This window comes from Oncorhynchus nerka, linkage group LG1, assembly GCF_034236695.1.
Source record: "Oncorhynchus nerka isolate Pitt River linkage group LG1, Oner_Uvic_2.0, whole genome shotgun sequence".
Taxonomy (NCBI): domain Eukaryota; kingdom Metazoa; phylum Chordata; class Actinopteri; order Salmoniformes; family Salmonidae; genus Oncorhynchus; species Oncorhynchus nerka.
In genome coordinates, this window is record NC_088396.1 from 13864031 (window position 1) to 13888176 (window position 24146).

Below are 24146 nucleotides of genomic sequence, written 5' to 3' on the forward strand. Positions count from 1 at the left end.
AAAAGATAAACAGATGAACAGGCATAAGCACTCAGCGTCTCTGTGGGGTTTATGATGAATCATGACAACTATGAGATAATTGAAGGTAATTAAGGACCTATCCGCTTAGATTTTTATGACTCATTTATTTAATGTGAACTATTATCATTCCACTGTAGTCTATCTGTGAGGATTGGCCAACATGCTCTTTGAACTTAGTCCACCCTGTGGCTGGTTGGTTCTCTGTTTTATAGATTTAGGTGAGAAATACAGTTGAAGTCGGAAGTTTACATACACTTAGGTTGGAGTCATTAAAACTCATTTTTCAACCACTCCACAAATTTCTTGTTAACAAATTATAGTTTTTGCAACACTGTTAGGACATCTACTCTGTGCATGACACAAGTAATTTTTCAAACAATTGTTTACAGACAGATTATATCACTTATAATCCACTCTATCACAATTCCAGTGGGTCAGAAGTTGACATACACTAAGTTGACTGTGTCTCTAAACAGCTTGGAAAATTCCAGAAAATGATGTCATGGCTTTAGAAGCTTCTGATAGACTAATTGACATAATTTGAGTCAATTGGAGGTGTATCTGTGGATGTATTTCAAGCCTACCTTCAAACTCAGTGTCTCTTTGCTTGACATCATGGGAAAATCAAAAGAAAACAGCCAAGACCTCAGAAAAAAATTGTAGACCTCCACAAGTCTGGTTCATCTTTGGGAGCATTTTCCAAACGCCTGAAGGTACCACGTTCATCTGTACAAACAATAGTACGCAAGTATAAACACCATGGGACCACGCAGGCATCATACCGCTCAGGAAGGAGACGTGTTGTGTCTCCTAGAGATTAACGTACTTTGGTGCGAAAAGTGCAAATCAATATCAGAACAACAGCAAAGGACCTTGTGAAGATGCTGAAGGAAACAGGTACAAAAAATATCTATATCCATAGTAAAACGAGTCCTATATTGACATAACCACAAAATAGATGGCATCGTGAGGTAGAAAAATGATGTGGATATATTGAAGCAACATCTCAAGACATCAGTCAAGAAGTTAATGCTTGGTCGCAAATGGGTCTTCCAAATGGACAATGACCCCAAGCATACTTCCAAAGTTGTGGCAAAATGGCTTAAGGACAACAAAGTCAAGGTATTGGAGTGGCCATCACAAAGCCCTGACCTCAATCCCATAGAAAATGTGTGGGCAGAACTGAAAAAGTGTATGCGAGCAAGGAGGCCTACAAACAAGACTCAGTTACACCAGCTCTGTCAGGAGGAATGGGCCAAAATTCACCCAACTCATTGTTGGAAGCTTGTGGAATGCTACCGGAAACGTTTGACCCAAGTTAAACAATTGAAAGGCAATGCTACGAAATACTAATTGAGTGTATGTAGACTTCTGACCCACTGGGAATGTGATGAAAGAAATAAAAGCTGAAATAAATCATTCTCTCTACTATTATTCTGGCATTTCACATTCTTAAAATAAAGTGGTGATCCTAACTGACCTAAGACAGTGAATTTTTACAAGGATTAAATGTCAGGAATTGTGAAAAACTGAGTTTAAATATATTTGGCTAAGGTGTATGTAAACTTCTGACTTCAACTGTATGTTCCTTCCTTGCATACTAATATAATACCTTGTGAGAGTCATGTGCTTTCTGTCATGTTAGAGGTAGTTCAAACAGTCTGCTATCTTTGGGTGCTACTACTATTATTGAATTCAAATAACACAGCAATGTTTGTGCCCTCGCTATGTATTTGCAGCTCTCAATAACAAATCCTAAGAAATGTTTTAATGGCCAAAGACTCAAACTCAAAATACATTTATTTCCTGCGAGGAAAATACATTTGACTCATAATGGATGAGAATGGGGATCTATTAATGAATCACCTTCTTGATACAGTACAGTTTATGACCATTTAAAGCACGACATCCACTTTGTCCCAGTATCGGGTGATCCTTCCCTTTCATTACTACTATGTGAGAGCAGTGTGGCAATCGAGGGGAATAGAAAGTTTAGGTCAGGCTTTGTGGATTGTGAGCATGTGGCTAGAGGATTAGACTTGTCTTGATTTGTTTAACTCTACGATTTAGATGAATTAGGACAGACATAACAGCATCCCTAATTGCTAGCCTAATGTTGCCCTGACCCAAACATGCACCAAGTGTTCCTCTTCCTCCTCTGTAGGAACGAGCCAATCCTCCCACTGTGTGAGATGGCAAAGCTCACAGTGACCGGTGATTAGAATGCCCAGTGCATTCACACACTCTGTCCACGAGTGACCTGGTTAGTATGTCTGGGATGAATTTCTGCCACTTCTGTCTGTCTAATTTGCCTGAGTAATATATTTGGACCTTCCCTGTATTACAAATAACGAGTGTTAATGAAACATGCCCTCTTGTCATCTTCTTTACAGGTCACTATTGTGTCCCCCTCTCTGTCTGTGTAGATTGTTTAATTCACTTGTATCCTGAATCAGATTATTGCTGCAGTCTCGTTTGCAACAAGGTGACCTGATATGAAAAATGATGATGTCGCACACTGATGGTAGTTATATTTGGAGCAAATTGTGGCATTGGGGCTGAACTCATGACACTACATTCTGTAGATTAGGGAATTCAAAAGCTAATCACAATGACAGTATGTTCTTCATCAATGTCATTTGTGTACCTCCCCCCTGACAAAGTCACAGCATGACTTTGTAATGTAATTTAGGCTACGGCTGTAGCCTGTTGCAGGGCAGTAGACCTCAATGTTTTTACATGAAATACAACAAAGCCAAGTCAATTGGGTAATGAATGTTTCTCAAATGTTGCAGATCTAACTCCGTTTTACATGATTAGTTATTATTGTGCAAGAGACAAGACAACGGACATATTACACAAATACGAATATGCTTTTCTTGGGAAAGGCAGTCCAATAGCAAGACATTCATGATTACTAGCTGCTTCTTCTGCTAATGGAAGCCAATCCTGTGTATGGCCGATGGAGCAGAGTGACAGGATATTGGTGAGTAAATGACAGTTGTATGATACTGTGCAAGACAGGATCTCCGTTGTCAAGCTAGCAGCTGTGTGGCAGTGCGAGGTAAAATAATGCCTCTCCTAAGATTTGTATTTCCAACATATCTTAGAGGGATCCCTACCATGGCTGAAGCTTGAACACTGTCACGTGTTATATTATGAAATAGGCTAGTTATTCTGTAACCAATTAAAGCTGGAATCAGTAAAGGTGAAACTGTCGTTTGTGATATTATAGCAACAAAGAAATACAAAAAAAAATCCCCCCTCAGAAATCATTGCATGTTATTGGGCGCATGATAGAACAGCAGAGTATGTATTGCATTTTTTGTTTACCAAGATGCTGCATGCTCCTCTTCTCTGTTTCATAAACAAAACAAAAACTAGAACAAATGTGCTGGGGCAAACAGTAGCGCTGTTTCCCAAAATGCGGATTTAGGTTTTACATTTCTGATGTTGTATAGGATCTCTGCATTACAGGCGGTCTTCAATAAAGTGTAAGGACTTGTCTCTGCCACAGAGTGGCAGCCAAGACTCTACACACCAGGAGACTGGCTATGTGAGGTTTGGGCCCCATTGAAAGACTGCTTACATTGAGCTCTTGCAAACCATGTCACAATGTGACACAGACGTTCTGTTGCAGTTGCTAGATCAAGCATATGTATTAAGGTGTATTGATTGTTCTTCAATTTAGGTGTTGAGTACAATAAGTTTGCCAACCTTTTGCCAATAACAAATATCTGTAAAGATGGAACATGTGAAGTTGCACTGTGCCAATATGTTTATCATAGCAGGATTTGACAGACATTTTTATGTTGCATATCAGTCTCATGTTATTTCTGTCTGAGTTTGCTACATAGCCCTTGTGAGTCTCTGGCTGCATTGCACAAAGGTGTTTGATTTTGGTCACATGTATCCTCTCAGTAAATACCACACCCATGTCATCATGGCCTCCTGAGAACATGTTGTTTCATGTTCTCTACCTATACATAAGCTGTCATTTCAGGCAACACTCCCCAAATGAATGAGACACATAGCTTTACTTTACAGATCTATGTCTAACTGATCTCCAATAAGTGCATAAGCCTGGATTTTACTGTAAACTATACTGAGGGAAATGTCGAGATATTGTCATTTGTTTTTGGCAAAACATTAACCGTAATTTACCCATGGGACTGTAGGTCAATGCTGTTATGTCATCAAGGCTCTTTTTTTTCTTCACTTGAGATGGTTATATTTAGCTTATTTCTTGAGTGTCCGTCGTGGCTTCGGGGGTCTGCGATTGGATGACAGGCGTGACTGTGTGTCAAGCACAGGCTAAATATATGTACTGTTGCCATGAATGTGAATGTTGTGCTCATCCATGTCCTGTGTGTGTATCTGTTTGACGGACACTGTATTTGCTGTGTATTTGACACCTTAAGATACACTACATGTACAAAGGTATGTGGACAGCTGCTTGTCAAACATCTCATTCCAAACTCATGGGCATTAATATGGAGTTGGTTCCCCCTTTGCTGCTATAACAGCCTCCACTCTTCTGGGAAAGCTTTTCACTAGATGTTGGAACATAGCTGCGGGGACTTGCTTCCATTCAGCCATGAGCCTTAGTGAGGTTGGGCACTGATGTTGGGTGATTAGGCTTGGCTTGCAGTCGGCGTTCCAATTAATGTCAAAGGTGTTCAATGGGGTAGAGGTCAGGGCTCTGTGCAGGCCAATGAAGTTCCTTCACACTGATCTTGACAAATGTCGCTTTGTGCACAGGGGCATTATCATGCTGTAATAGGAAAGGGCCTTCCCCAAACTGTTTCCACAAAGTTGGAAGCACAGAATTGTCTAGAATGTCATTGTATGCTGTAGCTTTAAGGTTTCCCTTCACTGGAACTAAGGGGCCTAGCCCCAACCATAAAAACAGCCCCAGACCATTATTCCTCCTCCATAAAACTTTACAGTTGGCACTATGCATTCGGGCAGGTAGCGTTCTCCTGGCATCCACCAAACCCAGATTCATCCATCAGACTGCCAGATGGTGAAGCTTGATTCATCACTCCATAGACCGCATTTCCACTGCTCCAGAGTTCAATGGTGTCAAGCTTTACTTCACAATAACAGCACTTACAGTTGACCGGGGCAGCTCTATTTATCATTTATTTAATTTAACTAGGCAAGTCAGTTAAGAACAAATTCTTATTTACAATGACGGCCTGCCCCGGCTAAACCCGTACGGCACTGGGCAAATTGTGCACCGGCCTATGGGACTCCCAATCACGGCCGGATGGGATACAGCCTGGATTTGAACCAGGGACTGTAGTGACGCCTCTTGCACATGCCTTTTGCACAGGTACTGTAGTGATGCCTCTTGCAGTACCTTAGACCGCTGCGCCACTTGAGAGCCCAGAACTGACTTGTTGGAAAGGTGGCATCCTATGACGGTTCCACGTTGAAAGTCACTGAGGTCTTCTGTAAGACCATTCTACTGCCAAAGTTTGTCTATGGAGATGGCATGGCAGTGTGCTCGATTTTTATACACCTGTCAGCAATGGGTGTGGCTGAAATTGCCGAATCCACTCATTTGAAGGGGTGTCCACATTCTTTTGTCTATATAGTGTATGTAGTGTCTTTTCCGTTATACTGTAAGTCTTCCTCAATTAAATTCCCTTACGCTGATGACTTTTTGCAAATCCAGTTAGTTTTCACGTTGATTCAACATCATCACTTGAATTTTTGTTGTTGAAATTACGCGAAAACAACGTAGACTTCTAGTAGTTGAGGGTAAAGTCATGGATGAGTACCTGACGGTGTAAGTGACGGACTGCTGTGTGTGTGTGTGTGTGTGTGGGCAGTCAGAACAGCCATTTATCTGTCCCTGTTCCACATAATGACTAGGGGTGGAAAGCCATACCTGACATTCCATTTTAATGATCTGGCTGCTCAGGTAGAATATCCTCCAAATATTTTCTAAACCTCTGTGCAAACTTCTTATTGCATGACATGTCACACACAGAGCAAAAGGCATGATACCAATTCACAAAATATCTTCTTAATAGATTCTTTCGGATTTGAAATAAGTACGGAATGGCACCTTTTTTTATTTGAGAATATTTTTCATACATGTCTGTTTTACCGTTTCTAAATGAATGCACTTTATGTATCTCGTCCACCCGTTTGAAGATGTCATAAGTATTTGGACAAATCAACTTCTAGTGTATTACATTTAGTCAAAAGTTTAGTATTTGGTCCCATAATTCCTAGCACGCAATAACTACATCAAGCTTGTGACTACAAACTTCTTGGATGGTTCGTTAGAGATGTACAAAGATCCTTCCCCCAAAACATGCTAACCTCTCACCGTTACTAATAAGAGGGGAGGTTAGCATTTTCTGGGGGGGTTATGATATGTATCCCTCTAACTTTCTCACTCACCATTATTCATGGTTCATTCAGGATCATCTCTCTCTCTCGCTCTCAAAATTCAATCCAAATGTGCTTTATTGGCAAGGGAAACCATATGTTTACATTTCCAAGTGAAATAAAACAAACAAAAGTGAGAAGAAACCAATTGAACAACAAAAATCGATTATAAATGAGCAGTAAACATTGCACTCAAAAGTTGAAAAAATATTATGTTCTATTATCAGCTAGGTACACTATTTTAGCAGTGTGCAAATAGCTGTTGTACGAATAATAATGGTGGTATTTACAATGTTTTTTGTGCTCCATAGGTTGCCGTTTTCTCATGGCAATGGGCCACAAATCTTGCTGCTGTGATTGCACATTGGGGTATTCCCCCTTTCAGATATGGGATTTTATCAATGTTGGATTTGTTTTCAAATTCATTGTGGGTCTGGGGCTGCGGGCTGCGGGTGCTGGTTATATTACCGGTCTGCAAATACAGGACTAGTAAAGGCACTACTTTTAATTCATATTTTTCAGGGGGTGCTGCAGCACCTTCAGCACCCCTACTTCCCATAGCTATGCTGTCTTCTCTTGAAAGCCAGGTCAGCCTATGGTGATGTCTGTACATAGCCAAGGATTTTCTTCATTTTGGGTCAGTCATAGTGGTCAGGTATTCTGCCAGTGTGTACTCTCCATTTAGGCTCCGATGGTATTCCAATTTGCTCCGTTTTTTTGGTTGATTCTTTCCAGGGTGTCAAATGGTTATCTTTTTGCTTTCTAATAATTTGGTTGGGTCTAATTGTGTTGCTGGTCTGGGGCTCTGTGGGGTCTGTTTGTGAACAGAGCCCCAGACCAGCTGGCTAAGGGGACTCTTCTCTAGGTTCATCTCTCTGTAGTTAAGGGCTTTGTAGTGGAATGTGTGGGCATTGCATCCTTTTAGGTGGTTGTGGAATTTAACAACCTTTTTCTTGGATTTTGATAACTAGCGGGTATAGTCCTAATTCTGCTCTGCATCCATTGTTGGGGTTTTGCGCTGTATGCAAAGTTTTTATTTTTGCAGAATTCTGAATACAATCAGGTGTTTGTCCCATTTGGTATATTCTTGGTTGGTGAGTGGACACCAAACCTCACACCCATAGAGGGCAATTGGTTCTTTAACAGATAGAAGTATTCTCTCTCTCTCGCACTCTCGAACATCCAGCCCATGCATAATTCCAGCCTTTCCCATTCTGCCTGCCTGCCTGTGTGAATTCAAATGGGTCATTCTTCAAATTGTCAAACTGCCATTTAGTTCTTTCCAGTGAGGAGTTTTCTGTGCTGCCACTAAGCTTCACACAAATTAGAATGTTTAATCCACCACCTCCTTGTGAGACCCAGGCGTCCTTGGTGAGAGAAAGCAATATGCTCTCTGCCTCGGCATGAATTATTTCAACAAAAGTAGTATCTTCAGGACACCCTGTCGCAGACCACCAGAATATAGTTTATTAGATAATACAAATCAGGGTTTTTATACAGAATATGGAACATAGTTTGTTTTGCGGAACATATGTCCTGTCCCTGCAGACATTGTAGACCATTTCTGCCACACTCCACTCCCTGAGATCCACAAGCATGTCAGGGTTGTGAGGAACAGGTTTCAATTGCAAACCTCAGTAGTATATGAATAAGTAACTGTGGTAATAGCGCTCATGTTGACTAGGATTCTATTCATTCCAAATTTGATTGTTCGGGTAGAGTCATGGATCCGGTCATTGTACAGGATGACAATAGGATGACAATGCCCCCACCCATTCACAGGGCACAAGTGGTCACTAAATGGTTTGATGAGCATGAAAACAATGTAAGCCATATGCCATGGCCGTCTCAGTCACCAGATCTCAACCCAATTGAACACTTATGGGAGACTCTGAAGCGGTACCTGAGATCTTATTTTTTTATCACCATCAACAAAACACCAAATGATGGAATTTGTAATAGATGAATGGTGTGTCATCCCTCCAATAGAGTGACAGACACTTGTAGAATCTAAGCCAAGGTGCATTGAAGCTCTTCTGGCTCGTGGTGCCCCAACGCCTTAGTAAGACACTTTATGTTGGTGTTTCCTTTTATGTTTGCAGTTACCTGTAGATCTTCGCACACAGTTGCAGAGCCACAGGAAGATGGTATGGGGGGAAGGGGAGCCGAGAATTTTTTTGCACGTGCTATAGACGGCTATATCAGTTTTAATTTTTTTTTTTTTTAAAGATTTGTCAGGGGGTGAATGCAGCACCCTCAGCACCCCTACTTCCCGTGGCTATGCACAGGTGTCTTTCAAAGTAAAGTATAAACACACTGGGCACTCACTGGTTGAATCAACTTTGGTTCCACGTGAGTTGAACGGAATTGCATTGAACCAACGTGGAATAGACCTTGAATTGATGTCTCTGCCCGGTGGACAGATTTTCATTAATGGATCCTGGTTTGTTGCCATGGCAAACTGAAAAGAAGCTCTAATGAAACATTCTCTGTGGGGGAAATAAATTGTTATAATGGGAACTGTGAAGGTAATTTCTGCAGCATGCATCAAGTGAAGCGTTTCAGGAGGATGCATTTAATTCACTAATTGCGACTTTTGCAAGATTAGGTTAAATAAATACAAATAACTAGTCTGTGCTAGTTTATCAACACAGAGCGTTTTAACGTTTCAGCCATAAAGCAGTCTACACCCTGGGTTAAGAGACACACACAACACTGTATCTCATTTGACCAAATCGTTGTGATAGTAGTGTAGGGGAAAAGCGGAGTTTGTTGTCTCACGGGTTGGTTGTCACAGTGCCCCAACTAAGATTCTGGCTGACATATCAAAATGTGTTGGGAATATGTAGTGTGGATAGCGTTTGCACATTGGGAAGATGTCGCCGAGACATCAGAATAGAATGTTGATGCCTGGCCGACGTTGAACTGTAGAATTTAGAATGTAGGTATTCTAAATGCATCTGTGAGTCTCGCCAGTCTCGCCATGCATCATGAATACGTCTGTTGGGCAGAGGTATCTGGGTTTGTTGCCTCTCTCTCTCATACACTGATTTGTTTTCTGTCACACAATCTGTACAGTACATGTACACATGCGTGTGCATACACATGCGTGTGCAAACACATGCATACTCACACAAATTTACACAAAATGTCATATGTTGTTCTCAAGGCATATAATGCTACATTTTGTCAGGAATATCGTTTGATCAAAGTAAGGCCTTGGCTATTTCTAAGACTCTGTATATACTGCATTTCTTCCTTTCTTGTTATAAAAGGAATAAACTACTAGAAAACATTGTGACAATCAACCTCATACCTTGGTATTTCTTTAGAAGTTAAAAAAAGTATTGTAAGATGTACTGGTGCTGAGAAATACACACAAGATTAAAAAGTGGGACAGCCAAGGTCTCCCCTACAGCACAAATATTTCCTCTTAGGTGTCATCAACATCAGAATGTATTTGCCCTGATATAGCAGCATTCGCATGATCTCTATTTAGAGTTGAAGTCGGAAGTTGACACACTTGGGTTGGAGTCATTTAAACTCATTTTTCAACCACTCCACAATTTCTTGTTATCAAACTATAGTTTTGGCAAGTCGGTTAGGACATCTACTTTGTGCATGACACAAGTAATTTTTCAAACAATTATTTACAGACAGATTATATCACTTATAATCCACTCTATCACAATTCCAGTGGGTCAGAAGTTGACATACACTAAGTTGACTGTGTCTCTAAACAGCTTGGAAAATTCCAGAAAATGATGTCATGGCTTTAGAAGCTTCTGATAGACTAATTGACATAATTTGAGTCAATTGGAGGTGTATCTGTGGATGTATTTCAAGCCTACCTTCAAACTCAGTGCCTCTTTGCTTGACATCATGGGAAAATCAAAAGAAAACAGCCAAGTCATTTTTACAACAAATGTTTACACACAGATTATTTCACTGCATCACAATTCAAATGAGTCAAAGTTTACATACACTAAGTTGACTGTGCCTCTAAACAGCATGGAAAATTCCATAAAATTATGTCATGGCTTAGTCATAGGCTAATTAACATAATTTGAATCAATTGGAGGTGTACCTGTGGATGTATTTCAAGGCCTACCTTCAAACTCAGTGCCTCTTTGCTTGACATCATGGGAAAATCAAAATAAATCAGCCAAGACTTCAGAAAAAGAATTGTAGACCTCCACAAGTCTGGTTCATCCTTGGGAGAAATTTCCAAATGCATGAAGGTACCACGTTCATCTGTACAAAGTATCAACATGGGACCACACAGCCACCATACTGCTCAGGAAGGAGACGCGTTCTGTCTCCTAGAGATGAACGTACTTTGTGCGAAAAGTGCAAATCAATCCCAGAACAACAGCAGAGGACTTTGTGAAGATGCTGGAGGAAACGGGTACAAAAGTATCTATATCCACAGTAAAATGAGTCCTATATCGGCATAACCTGAAAGGCCGCTCAGCAAGGAAGAAGCCAGTGTTCCAAAACAGTCAGAAAAAAGCCAGACTACGGTTTGCAACTGCACATGGGGACAAAGATCGTACCTTTTGACCACCTCCTCTGGTCTGATGAAACAAAAGCAGAACTGTTTCACCATTATGACCATCGTTATGTTTGGAGGGGGTGGCTTGCAAGCCGAAGATCACCATCCCAACCTTGAAGCACCGGGGTGGCAGCATCATGTTGTGGGGGTGCTTTGCTGCAGGAATGATTGGTGCACTTCACAAAATAGATGGCATCATGAGGGAAGAAAATTATATTGAAGCAACATCTCAAGACATCAGTTAAAGCTTGGTCGCAAATGGGTCTTCCAAATGGACAATGACTCAAAGTTGTGACAAAATGGCTTAAGGACAACCAAGTCAAGGTATTCGAGTGGCCATCACAAAGCCCTGACCTCAATTCTATAGAAAATGTTTGGGCCTACAAACCTGACTCAGTTACACCAGCTCTGTCAGGAGGAATAGGCCAAAATTCACCCAACTTATTGTGAGAAGCTTGTGGAAGGCTACCCGCTACTAATTGAGTGTATGTAGACCTCTGACACACTGGGAATATGATGAAATAAATCAAATCTGAAAGGAACCATTCTCTCTAATATTATTCTGACATTTCACATTCTTAAAATAAAGTGGTGATCCTAAGACAGGCAATTTTTACTAGGATTAAATTTCAGGAATTGTGAAAAACTGAGTTTAAATGTATTTGGCTAAAGTGTATGTAAACTTCCGACTTCAACTGTATGTACTGTTGCATTAAAGGCCACAAACAGTCCTCAGACTGCCCCTCTGACAATCCCATAAGCCCAGTTAGCCTACCCTCTCCCATGCTTGAATGGTGGTAAAGCCCTAGAAGCCTGTTCAATGCAGCGTTCAGCCTGTTGTCGCTCTCTCTCTCTCTCTCTCTCTCTCACACACTCACACACACACGCATACACTGTGCCTGGAGAAGAAGCAGACCTCATTCATGGTCCTTTGTCATCCCACTCCTCCTCTCACATCAGAAACAAAGAACTTCTGTCTCGGTTTCTGTCTCTCTCTCCCTCATACAGGGAGGATAGTTGTGAGTCTGGATGTGTGGAGTCTTGACAGGCGAGCATGCCTGGCTGCCCATGCCTGCGTGGGCTGGCTGGCTGCTGACTGCTCCAGGAGGATCTGGTGATTTGTTCTAGAGGATTCCTCCTCCCCCTATGCTTCAAATGCCCTAAGCCTAATGGGGGAAGTGAGGGTCTACAGTATGCAGTAGATAATTAAAGTAGGGGAGAGATCAGTGAGTTGAGCCATTTTGTTTTCACATTCAGTATCACTCCATCGTTGGAAATACAGTATTCTTTCTAACAAAGGTATCTACATATATTTAAGGATGTTGTGTATTCCTGGAAATGATCACAATTCAAGTAGGCATTACAATTTTCAAAACATAGCTTGTCCAACAAAAGTGGTCTCTAAGCACAACTTAGTCCGGGTATGTGTAAGTTGAACCACGCCACAGGGTAATTTAAACCACCTACAATGTTCTGTACTGAAATAAATATTACCACTACCTTTTTAAAACCATGTCTATCTTTATTTCCCAAACATAATTTAACACCAAACATACACTTTGTAATATTTTAAACACTTATAACATAAGCCATGTTACCTCATATCCCAGAGATAAGGCCTTGCATTACACCTGGGAAGAAAACACTTCAATCAAATCAAATGTATTTATAAAGCCCTTCTTACATCAGCTGATATCTCAAAGTGCTGTACAGAAACCCAGCCTAAAACCCCAAACAGCAAGCAATGCAGGTGTAGAAGCACGGTGGCTAGGAAAAACTCCCTAGAAAGGCCAAAACCTAGGAAGAAACTTAGAGAGGAACCAGGCTATGAGGGGTGGCCAGTCCTCTTCTGGCTGTGCCGGGTGGAGATTATAACAGAACTTGGCCAAGATGTTCAAATGTTCATAAATGACCAGCATGGTCAAATAATAATAATCACAGTAGTTGTCGAGGGTGCAGCAAGTCAGCGCCTCAGGAGTAAATGTCAGTTGGCTTTTCATAGCCGATCATTAAAAGTATCTCTACCACTCCTGCTGTCTCTAGAGAGTTGAAAACAGCAGGTCTGGGACAGGTAGCACGTCCGGTGAACGGGTCAGGCTTCCATAGCCGCAGGCAGAACAGTTGAAACTGGAGCAGCAGCACGGCCAGGTGGACTGGGGACAGCAAGGAGTCATCATGCCATGTAGTCCTGAAGCATGGTCCTAGGGCTCAGGTCTAGCCTTAACAGGAAGCCAGTGAACTGAAGTTTATTAAGTGAAGTTTATTTAGTGCTTCATCCGGGTAGCTGGAAAGTAGAGCATTGCAGTAGTCTAACCTAGAAGTAACAAAAGCATGGATACATTTTTCTGCATCATTTTTGGACAGAAAGTTTCTGATTTTTGCAATGTTACGTAGATGGAAAAAAGCTATCCTTGAAACAGTCTTGATATGTTCATCAAAAGAGAGATCAGGGTCCAGAGTAAATCCGAGGTCCTTCACAGTTTTATTTGAGACGTCTGTACAATCATCAAGATTAATTGTCAGATTCAACAGAAGATCTCGTTGTTTCTTGGGACCTAAAACAAGCATCCCTGTTTTGTCCGAGTTTAAAAGTAGAACGTTTGCAGCCATCCACTTCCTTATGTCTGAAACACAGGCTTCTAGCTAGGGTAATTTTGGGGCTTCACCATGTTTCATTGAAATGTACAGCTCTGTGTCATCCGCATATTATGTTTTCGAATGACATCCCCAAGAGGTAAAATATATATAGTGAAAACAATAGTGGTCCTAAAACGGAACCTTGAGGAACACCGAAAGGACAAACCATTCACAGAGACAAACTGATATCTTTCCGACAGATAAGATCTAAACCAGGCCAGAACTTGTCCGTGTAGACCAATTTGGGTTTTCAATCTCTCCAAAAGAATGTGGTGATCGATGGTATCAAAAGCAGCACTAAGGTCTAGGAGCACGAGGACAGATGCAGAGCCTCGGTCTGACGCCAATTAAAGGTCATTTATCACCTTCACAAGTGCAGCTTTTTCTAAAATGTTTGAGAGGAATGGAAGATTCGATATAGGCCGATAGTTTAATTTATATTTTCAGGGTCAAGGTTTGGCTTTTTCAAGAGAGGCTTTATTACTGCCACTTTTAATGAGTTTGGTACACATCCGGTGGATAAACCCCACTGACAAACCCCACTGAGTCGATGATGGCTCCGAAAGCCTTTTGGAGTGGGTCTGTGGACTTTTCCATGTGAATATTAAAATCACCAAAAATTTGAATATTATCTGCTATGATTACAAGGTCCGATAGGAATTCAGGGAACTCAGTGAGGAATGCTGAGTTTGCTCAACTTGCCATTGGCTCAATTTACCCCAAGGCAAACATTTTCACTATATTAGCCCACACAGCTACAAGGATGCACTTTCATACTAGGTTTATTGAAGCTTATAGAGACCCCAACTGATGTAAGGAACAAACTTAAAATGATCTACTTTGATTTAGATACAAGCATCATAAAACCTCTAACACAATACATTTATTTGACTTGGTGGAAATCTGTTTTTTGGACCTAACTTTCTTACCACTTTTTCCATGCGGTTTTTTCTTTCACAGACATGAAATGATGACCTCTTCCTAAATATTTGGTCAAATGATTCATTTTGTGTATGGTTTCCTAGAAACAAGGGTAGCTCAACTTACCCCTTTGGCTCAACTTACCCCTTTGGTTCAACTTATTCCACTCTCCCCTAAAGACATAGAGCATCATAGTGGTGCTCCAATGCTCATGCTAATGTAGATTTTTAAAAAGACATGACAGTTTTTGCTAAGAATCAATATGGACGAAAACTTTTGCAATGCTTGAGGCTGGGTTAATCACATGAAAGATACAGTGCACTCGGAAAGTATTCAGACCTTTTGACTTTTTCCACATTTTGTTACGTTAGTCTTATTCTAATATGTATCAAATAGTTTTTTTCCCCCTCATCAATCTACACACAATACCCCATAATGACAAAGGAAAAACAGTTTTTAGAAATGTTTGCAAATGTATTAAACAACAAAACAACATAAATGACATTTACATAAGTATTCAGAACCTTTACTCCAATTTTTTTGTTAAAGCACCGTTTGGCAGCGATTACAGCCTTGAGTCTTCTTGGGTATGATAATACAAGCTTGGCACACCTGTATTTTGGAAGTTTCTCCCATTCTTCCCTGCAGATCCTCTCAAGCTCTGTCAGGTTGGATGGGGAGTGTTGATGCACAGATATTTTCAGGTCTCTCCATAGATGTTAGATTGGGTTCATGTCCGGGCTCTGGTTGGGCCCTTTCAAGGACATTCAGAGACTTGTCCCGAAGCCACCCCTGCGTTGTCTTGGCTGTGTGCTTAGGGTTGTTGTCCTGTTGGAAGGTGAACCTTCACCCAAGTCTGAGGTCCAGAGCGCTCTGGAGCAGGCTTTCATCAAGGATCTCTCTGTACTTTGCTCCGTTCATCTTTCCCTCGATCCTGACTAGTCTCCCAGTCCCTGCCACTGAAAAACATTCCCACAGCATGATGCTGCCACCACAATGCTTCACCATAGGGATGGTGCCAGGTTTCCTCCAGACTTCAACTTGGCATTCAGGCCAAAGAGTTCAATGTTGGTATCATCAGACCAGAGAATCTTGTTTCTCATGGTCTGAGAGTCTTTTAGGTGCCTTTTGGCAAACTCCAAGTGGGCATGACATGCCGTTTACTGAGGACTGGCTTCCGTCTGGTCCCTCTACCATAAAGGCCTGATTGGTGGAGTGCTGCAGAGATTGTTGTCCTTTTGGACAGTTCTCCCATCTCCACAGAGGAACTCTGGTGCTCTGTCAGAGTGACCATCGGGTTCTTGGTCACCTCCATGACCAAGGCCCTTCTCCCCTGATTGCTCAGTTTGACTGGGCGGCCAACTCTGGAAGATTCGGGGTGGTTCCAAACATCTTCCATTTAAGAATGATGGAGGCCAATGTGTTCTTGGGGACCTTCAATGCTGCTGACATTTTTTGTACCCTTCCCAATATTTGTCCCGGGACACAATCCTGTCGTGGAGCTCTAGGGACAATTCCTTTGACCCCATGGCTTGGTTTTTGCTCTGACACATGCACTGTCAACTGTGAGACCTTATATTGACAGGTGTGTGCCTTTCCAAATGTCCAATCAATCGAATTTACCACAAGTGGACTCCGATCAACTTGTGGAAACATCTCAAGGATGATCAATGGAAACAGGATGCACCTGAGCTCAAATTTGAGTGTCATAGCAAAGGTTCTGAATAGTTATGTAAATAAGGTATTTATGTTTTTTTTTTTTTATTACATTTGGAAAAATATCTAAAAACCTGTTTGTTGTCATTATGGGGTATTGTGTGTAGATTGATCCATTTTAATACATTTTAGAATAAGACTGTAATGTAACAATGTGAATGCACCGAATATACTTGCAGCTTAATGTCCTCAGCTTTGATTTCCATAAGACATTATTTTTCTGTCTGTGTTATCAACTGATCCTGGAATAGGCCGTTTGAATATGTCCACCTTTTTAGGAATAAAATTGATACTATAAGCAGCATAGACTTGACAGAGATTGCAACAGAGAAAGCCTCAATCCAGAAAACAATTGTGCAAGGCAGTTATGCACAAAATGATGAGCCTGAGAGAGACCTGGTATTTGAATTGAACAATCCTCTGAACACAGTCACACATGAGCTGCCTCTGTCCATCAGCTTTTTCAAATGAGTCGTCCCCCATAGACCGGCCTTGCCAAGCTGGGAGGAAGAGATAGAGTTGCGAGCTGCTTCTCACACAGAAAACCCTGGGCTTCCTATCATCTGTGGTGCTCAACAGTCTACAGCAGCACAGTTTACATCTCAATCTGTCTGGCTGATCAGAGTAATCACAATTGGAAATCTGTTGGCACAATGCAAACAATTTACAGATGGATCCACACTGTTTGATACTTGGTTGGTGGGAATGTCTTTCCCCAGGACTTGTTGACAGTGTTTGGTGAATGATAACATTGTGATTGCACCATGAGTGTAGAATAAGAAATCTTTGAATTGTGCTGAAAAACAAGCACACACAATACATGTAATGTGAGTAAAGTCATTGAGGATAACATACAATAATGTCTGGGACTTACAGTATTTACATTCTGGTCCTCTTGACAGTTCAGAAAAGTATGTGTATTGTCAATGTATAATCAAACTGTTGTAGTTAAGAACCGGAGGACTCATTGACTAGGTAGGTATATAGATAACTAGTGAACCTTGACTTGAAATGCAAAACAATTTAGTTTATTAGTGGACCAACATTCATTGGTAGCTTCAAGATCGAACTACTTTCCGACTGCATGACAACCCAGTATAACTACAGTTGAAGTCAGAAGTTTACATACATGTTAGCCAAATACATTCAAACTCAGTTTTTCACAATTCCTGACATTTAATCCTAGTAAAATATCCCTGTCTTAGGTCAGTTAGGATCACCACTTTATTTTAAGAATGTGAAATGAATAATAGTAGAGAATGATTTATTTCAGCTTTTATTCCTTTAATCACGGTCCCAGTGGGTCAGACGTTTACATACACTCAATTAGTATTTGGTAGCATTGCCTTGAAATTGTTAAACTTGTTTCAAACATTTCGGGTAGCTTTCCACAAGCTTCCCACAATAAGTTGGATGAATTTTGGTCCTTTCCTCCTGACAGAGCTGGTGTAACTGAGTCAGGTTTGTAGGCCTCCTTGCTCACACACGCTTTTTCAGTTCTGCCCACAAATTTTCTATGGGATGGAGGTCAGGGCTTTGTGATGGCCACTCCAATACCTTGACTTTGTTGTCCTTAAGCCATTTTGCCACATCTTTGGAAGTATACTTGGGGTCATTGTTAATTTGGAAGACCCATGTGCGACAAAGCATTAACTTCTTGACTGATGTCTTAGATGGCGTAGCAGTCGGACGTGTGTTTTGTCTTGTCTCGTCCTGTATAGTGTAAATATAGTTTTTTCCTCGTTTTTTTCTGTATATATTTCGTACATATTTTAATCTCACTTTCCAACTACAGGCTGAATATACTCTCCTGCAACCCGCATCACCCAATGTGGTACGGATCTGCTTTTTCTATACTTTAGAATCGGAACCCTCATCAGAAGCTAGCCAGCTAACTAGCTACTAGCTAGTAGCTAGCCACTGCTAGCGGTCTTCAACGCTAACTAGGACACCAGCGCGACATCTACCCAAAGCATATCAGACTGCTTTTTCTCTACCACATCTCCGGATTCCTACCGCAAGCTCTGAACCTTTACACCGGATCATCGCAACTAGCTAGCTGCAATCCGAGTGGCTACTCCTGGCTAACGTCTCTGTCCCAGAGCAAACACCAGTTAGCCTGGAGCTAGCCTCGAGCTAAGCCCATCTCCCGACTAGCCGAAGAGGTCCAACAATACCTATTTTGCCAATTGGCCTGGACCCTCTACTGCCGACACGGAGCCCCGCCGATCCATCACGACTGGTCAGCCGACATAATCGTCCGAGGGGGTTTCAACAGGCTTTTCCGCTGCGACATCGCCAAAGATCCATCTGCTGGCCAAGGCCCGCGAGCTTTCTGAATCGCTGTATCTCCAGCTCACCGCATGAAGAGGAATAAACAGACTCACCCCATCGCGACGTCCCCCAAAGGTTAACTCTCTAGCCCTCGCTATCTCCCTGCTTGCTAACTCGGCCTGCTAACGGCTAGCTTGTCAAGCTCCGGTCCGCTAACTGCTACCTTGTCTAGCTCGGGCCTACGAACTGTTAGCTTGTTAGCACAGGCCTGCTGACCGTCTGAACCACCGCGTCCCAATCACTCTCTGACCCCATTTACTTGCTATCTCTTTTTGATTTTTAATTTGTTTATACCTTCCGGAAACCTGCCTCACCCAATGTGATACGGAATCGCTATTACTTTACTCTTATTTGTATTTTTATGACACACTCAAGAACCTCCAGACGCTAACCAGCTAACTAGCTACAAGCTATTTAGTCATTGTTAGTTTTTTTAAAACCTGGATAACACTCGCCAGCCCAGCCTCCCTGCCCATCCACCGCTGCCCCCTGGACACTGATCTCTTGGCTACATAGCTGACGCACGCTGGACTGTCCATTAATCACGGTACTCCTTTCTGCTTGTTTGTCTTACCTGTCGGCCCCGTTGCCCAGTCAACGCCATTTTACCGGCTGTTTGTTGTGCTAGCGGATTAGCCTCGCCTACTGTTTTTAGCTAGCTTTCCAAATTCAACACCTGTGATTACTGTATGCCTCGCTGTATGTCTCTCTCAGATGTCAATATGCCTTGTATACTGTTGTTCAGGTTAGTTATCATTGTTTTAGTTCACAATGGAGCCCCTAGACCCACTCTGCATACCCCTGTTACCTCGTTTGTCCCACCTCCCACACATGCGGTGACCTCACCCATTACAACCAGCATGTCCAGAGATACAACCTCTCTCATCATCACCCAGTGCCTGGGCCTACCTCCGCTGTACCCGCACCCCACCATACCCCTGTCTGCGCATTATGCCCTGAATATATTCTACCATGCACAGAAACCTGCTCCTCTTATCCTCTGCCCCCAACGCTCTAGGCGACCAGTTTTGATAGCCTTTAGCTGCACCCTCATACTACTCCTTCTCTGTTCCGCGGGTGATGTGGAGGTAAACCCAGGCCCTGCATGTCCCCAGGTACCCTCATTTGTTGACTTCTGTGATCGAAAAAGCCTTGGTTTTATGCATGTCAACATCAGAAGCCTCCTCCCTAAGTTTGTTTTACTCACTGCTTTAGCACACTCTGCTAACCCTGATGTCCTTGCCGTGTCTGAATCCTAGCTCAGGAAGGCCACCAAAAATTCAGAGATTTCCATACCCGACTATAACATCTTCCGTCAAAGATAGAACTGCCAAAGGGGGCGGAGTTGCAGTCTACTGCAGAGACAGCCTGCAAAGTAATGTCATACTTTCCAGGTCCATACCCAAACAGTTCGAACTACTAATTTTGAAAATTACCCTCTCCAGAAATAAGTCTCTCACTGTTGCCGCCTGCTACCGACCACCCTCAGCTCCCAGCTGTGCCCTGGACACCATTTGTGAATTGATCGCCCCCCATCTAGCTTCAGAGTTTGTTCTGTTAGGTGACCTAAACTGGGATATGCTTAACACCCCGGCAGTCCTACAATGTAAGCTAGATGCCCTCAATCTCACTCAAATCATCAAGGAACCCACCAGGTACAACCCTAACTCTGTAAACAAGGGCACCCTCATAGACGTCATCCTGACCAACTGGCCCTCCAAATACACCTCCGCTGTCTTCAACCAGGATCTCAGCGATCACTGCCTCATTGCCTGTATCCGCCACGGAGCCGCAGTCAAACGACCACCCCTCATCACTGTCAAACGCTCCCTAAAACACTTCTGTGAGCAGGCCTTTCTAATCGACCTGGCCCGGGTATCCTGGAAGGACATTGACCTCATCCCGTCAGTTGAGGATGCCTGGTCATTCTTTAAAAGTAACTTCCTCACCATTTTAGATAAGCATGCTCCGTTCAAAAAATGCAGAACCAAGAACAGATACAGCCCTTGGTTCACTCCAGACCTGACTGCCCTCGACCAGCACAAAAACATCCTGTGGCGGACTGCAATAGCATCGAATAGCCCCCGTGATATGCAACTGTTCAGGGAAGTCAGGAACCAATACACGCAGTCAGTCAGGAAAGCTAAGGCCAGCTTCTTCAGGCAGAAGTTTGCATCCTGTAGCTCCAACTCCAAAAAGTTCTGGGACACTGAAGTCCATGGAGAACAAGAGCACCTCCTCCCATTTGCCCACTGCACTGAGGCTAGGTAACACGGTCTCCACCGATAAATCCACGATTATCGAAAGCTTCAATAAGCACTTCTCAACGGCTGGCCATGCCTTCCGCCTGGCTACTCCAACCTCGGCCAACAGCTCCGCCCCCCCCGCAGCTCCTCGCCCAAGCCTCTCCAGGTTCTCCTTTACCCAAATCCAGATAGCAGATGTTCTGAAAGAGCTGCAAAACCTAGACCCGTACAAATCAGCTGGGCTTGACAATCTGGACCCTCTATTTCTGAAACTATCTGCCGCCATTGTCGCAACCCCTATTACCAGCCTGTTCAACCTCTCTTTCATATCGTCTGAGATCCCCAAGGATTGGAAAGCTGCCGCAGTCATCCCCCTCTTCAAAGGGGGAGACACCCTGGACCCAAACTGCTATAGACCTATATCCATCCTGCCCTGCCTATCTAAGGTCTTCGAAAGCCAAGTCAACAAACAGGTCACTGACCATCTCGAATCCCACCGTACCTTCTCCGCTGTGCAATCTGGTTTCCGAGCCGGTCACGGGTGCACCTCAGCCACGCTCAAGGTACTAAACGATATCATAACCGCCATCGATAAAAGACAGTACTGTGCAGCCGTCTTCATCGACCTCGCCAAGGCTTTCGACTCTGTCAATCACCATATTCTTATCGGCAGACTCAATAGCCTCGGTTTCTCGGATGACTGCCTTGCCTGGTTCACCAATTACTTTGCAGACAGAGTTCAGTGTGTCAAATCGGAGGGCATGCTGTCCGGTCCTCTGGCAGTCTCTATGGGGGTGCCACAGGGTTCAATTCTCGGCCGACTCTTTTCTCTGTGTATATCAATGATGTTGCTCTTGCTGCGGGCGATTCCCTGATCCACCTCTACGCAGACGACACCATTCTATATACTTTCGGCCCGTCATTGGACACTGTGCTATCTAACCTCCAAACGAGCTTCAATGCCATACAGCACTCCTTCCGTGGCCTCCAACTGCTCTTAAACGCGAGTAAAACCAAATGCATGCTTTTCAACCGATCGCTTCCTGCACCCGCATGCCTGACTAGCATCACCACCCTGGATGGTTCCGACCTTGAATATGTGGACATCTATAAGTACCTAGGTGTCTGGCTAGACTGCAAACTCTCCTTCCAGACTCACATCAAACATCTCCAATCGAAAATCAAATCAAGAGTCGGCTTTCTATTCCGCAACAAAGCCTCCTTCACTCACGCCGCCAAGCTTACCCTAGTAAAACTGACTATCCTACCGATCCTCGACTTCGGCGATGTCATCTACAAAATGGCTTCCAACACTCTTCTCAGCAAACTGGATGCAGTCTATCACAGTGCCATCCGTTTTGTCACCAAAGCACCTTATACCACCCACCACTGCGACTTGTATGCTCTAGTCGGCTGGCCCTCGCTACATATTCGTCGCCAGACCCACTGGCTCCAGGTCATCTACAAGTCCATGCTAGGTAAAGCTCCGCCTTATCTCAGTTCACTGGTCACGATGGCAACACCCATCCGTAGCACGCGCTCCAGCAGGTGTATCTCACTGATCATCCCTAAAGCCAACACCTCATTTGGCCGCCTTTCCAGTACTCTGCTGCCTGTGACTGGAACGAACTGCAAAAATCGCTGAAGTTGGAGACTTTTATCTCCCTCACCAACTTCAAACATCAGCTATCCGAGCAGCTAACCGATCGCTGCAGCTGTACATAGTCTATTGGTAAATAGCCCACCCATTTTCACCTACCTCATTCCCATACTGTTTTTATACTGTTTTTTTATTTATTTATTTACTTTTCTGCTCTTTTGCACACCAATATCTCTACCTGTACATGACCATCTGATCATTTATCACTCCAGTGTTAATCTGCAAAATTGTATTATTCGCCTACCTCCTCATGCCTTTTGCACACATTGTATATAGACTGCCCATTTTTTTTCTACTGTGTTATTGACTTGTTAATTGTTTACTCCATGTGTAACTCTGTGTTGTCTGTTCACACTGCTATGCTTTATCTTGGCCAGGTCGAAGTTGCAAATGAGAACTTGTTCTCAACTAGCCTACCTGGTTAAATAAAGGTGAAATAAAAAATAAAAAAAAATAAAAAATGTTGCTTCAATATATCCATATAATTTTCCTACCTCACGATGCCATCTATTTTGTGGAGTGCACCAGTCCCTCCTGCAGAAAAGCACCCCCACAATATGATGCTGCCCCCCCCCCCATGCTTCATGGTTGGGATGGTGTTCTTCAGCTTGCAAGCCTCCCCCTTTTTCCTCCAAACAAAGCGATGGTCATTATGGCCAAAAAATTATATTTTTGTGTCATCAAACCAGAGGACATTTCTCCAAAAAGTATGATCTTTGTCCCTATGTGCAGTTGCAAACCATAGCCTTGCTTTTTTATGGCGGTTTTGGAGCACTGGCTTCTTCCTTGCTGAGGGGCCTTTCAGGTTATGTTGCTATAGGACTCATTTTACTGTGGATATAGATACTTTTGTACCTGTTTCCTCCAGCATCTTCACAAGGTCCTTTGCTGTTGTTCTGAGATTGATTTGCACTTTTCGCACCAAAGTACGTTCATCTCTAGAAGACAGAACACGTCTCCTTTCTGAGCGGTATGACGGCTGTGTGGTCCCATGGTGTTTATACTTGCGTACTATTGTTTGTACAGATGAACGTGGTACCTTCAGGCGTTTGGAAAATGCTCCCAAAGATGAACCAGACTTGTGGAGGTCTACAATTCTTTTTCTGAGGTCTTGGCTGATTCTTTAGATTTTTCCATGATGTCAAGCGAAGAGGCCCTGAGTTTGAAGGTAGGCCTTGAAATAGATCCACAGGTACACCTCCAATTGACTCAAATTATGTCAATTAGCCAATCAGAAGCTTCTAAAGCCATGACATAATTTTCTGGAATTTTCCAAGCTGTTTAGAGGCACAGTCAACTTAGTGTATGTAAACTTCTGAATTGTGATACGTTGAATTATAAATGAAATAGTCTATCTGTAAACAATTGTTGGAAAAAGTTACTTGTGTCATTCACAAAGTAGATGTCCTAACCGACTTGTCAAAACTATAGTTAAAAAAATAATAATTCTGGATTGGTTAAAAAACGAGTTTTAATGACTCGTACCTAAATGTATGTAAACTTCTAACTTCAACTGTATGTGCTTGTCATTGGTAGTATAGGTGTGCGGTATTATACAAGGGGTGGGCCTAATACTTAATGCTGATTGGTTAAAACTGCATTCCAGCCGGTGTCCTTTGACAGCTCTTTGGTCTTGGCCATAGTGGAG

General features: G+C 42.7%; 1 protein-coding gene across 1 annotated transcript in view; it reads left to right on the plus strand.

Annotated features, from left to right (window-relative positions):
• Positions 1-24146, plus strand: part of xirp2b (xin actin binding repeat containing 2b) — a 70791-nt gene that overhangs the window by 738 nt on the left and 45907 nt on the right. Inside the window, 1 exon segment of the mRNA XM_029686591.2 lies at positions 2186-2284. The gene's annotated coding sequence lies outside the window, so the exon portion shown is untranslated.